The following is a 2,051-nucleotide window of genomic DNA, read 5'->3' as shown; positions in this document are numbered from 1 at the left end:
TACAGGTGTGAGCCACCGCGCCCGGCGGGAATCAACCTCTTCTCTAAGGAGTCCTGGTTCATTTTAGCAAAGAATGGCATTTAGTAACCAAGATCTGGGGCTTTTAGTGTGGGATATCATTGTTTCTAGGCTCACTCAGTGGACAGAGCTAGGAAATATGTGTGTGTGTATGTTGTGTATGTGTATATATTTATTTCTATATCTGTACACATAAAAACCATGAATTCATATTGATACCTTCATTAGAAGACTTCAAAGAGAAATGACAGAATCTGATTTATTTTTGTTTGTTTGTTTGTTTGTTTTTGAGAGGAAATCTCACTCTGTTGCTCAGGCTGGAGTGCAGTGGCCCGATCTCAGCTCTCTGCAACCTCCGCCTCCCAGGTTCAAATGATTCTTCTACCTCAGCCTCCCGAGTAGCTGGGACTATAGGCGCCTGCCACCATGCCCGGCTAATTTTTGTATTTTTAGTAGAGACAGGGTTTCACCCTGTTGACCATGCTGGTCTTGAACTCCTGACCTCGTCATCCACCCGTCTTGGCCTCCCAGGTGCTGGGATTACAGGTGTGAGCCACTGCGCCGGGTCCTTGATTTATGTTTTAAAAGGATCAATCTACCCAGTATATTAAGAGTAGAGGCCAGTTGGGCGCGGTGGCTCACACCTGTAATCCCAGCAGTTTGGGAGGCTGAGGCGGGAGGATCACGAGGTCAAGAGATCGAGACCATCCTGGCCAACATGGTGAAACCCCGTCTCTACTAAAAACACAAAAATTAGCCAGGTGTGGTGGTGCATGCCTGTAGTCCCAGCTACTTGGGAGGCTGAGGCAGGAGAATTGCTTGAACCTGGGAGGCGGAAGTTGCAGCGAGCCAAGATCGCAGCCACTGCACTCCAGCCTGGGCCACAGAGCAAGACTCCCTCTCTCAAAAAAAAAAAAAAAAGTAGAGGCCAGGAGTGGTGGTTCACGCCTGTAATCACAGCACTTTGGGAGGCTGAGGGGGGGGCAGATCACTTGAGGTCAGGAGTTCGAGACCAGCCTGGGCAACATGGTGAAACCCCATCTCTACTAAAAATACAAAATTTAGCTGGGCATGGTGGTGCATGCCTATAGTCCCAGCTACTTGGGAGGCTGAGGCACGAGAATTGCTTGAACTCAGGAGGCTGCAGTGAGCCCAGATCATGCCACTGCACTCCAGTCTGGGAGGCAGAGCAAGACCCTGCCTCAAAAAAAAGTAGACTGTCATGGAACTAGCCAGGAAATAACTTAGGGGGGTATTGCAATAATGTAGATGAGAGATGAGGGTGGCTTGGACCATGGTGAAATGGTGAAGGTCGTGGCAAATAGTCAAATGTTAGACTTTTTTTCTTTTTTGTTTAAGACAGGGTCTCATTCTATCACCCAGGCTAGAGTTCAGTGGTGTAATCACTGCTCACTGCAACCTCAGCCTCCTGGGCTCAAGTGATCCTCCCTCCTCAGCCTCCCAAGTAGCTAGGACAACAAGCATGCTCAGCTAATTTTTTTTTTTTTTTCCCCACAGAGACTGGGGTCTTGTTATGTTGCTCAGGCTGGTCCTGAACTCCTGGACTCAAGGAATCCTCCTGCCTTGGCCATCCAAAGTGCTGGGATTACAGGCGTGAGCCATCACACCTGGCCCTAACATATTTTAAATGGAAATTGCTCATTCGATGTAGAGTGGGAGAGAAAGAGAACAATCAGGGATAATACTAAGGTTTTTAGTCTAAACAACTGAAGGAATGGAATTTCCATTTACTGAGATGAAAGGGCCACAGGTGAAGAAGGTTTGGAGAAGAAACCTAGGAGTTTGATTTGCACTTTTGTTTTTTTGGGGTTTTTTTTGTTTGTTTTTTGGGTGTTTTTTTTGTTTTGGTTTGTTTTGTTTTTTTTTGAGACGGAGTTTCACCCTTTTTGCCCAGGCTGGAGCGCAATGGCCCGATCTCAGCTCACCACAACCTCTGCCAGGTTCAAGTGATTCTCCTGCCTCAGCCTCCCCAGTAGCTGGGATTACAGGCGTTTGCCACCACGACCGGCTAC

Source organism: Mandrillus leucophaeus, unplaced genomic scaffold, assembly GCF_000951045.1.
Source record: "Mandrillus leucophaeus isolate KB7577 unplaced genomic scaffold, Mleu.le_1.0 Scaffold46, whole genome shotgun sequence".
NCBI classification, from domain to species: domain Eukaryota; kingdom Metazoa; phylum Chordata; class Mammalia; order Primates; family Cercopithecidae; genus Mandrillus; species Mandrillus leucophaeus.
The sequence above is the reverse complement of the archived record's forward strand: the minus strand, read 5'-3'. Positions refer to the sequence as shown.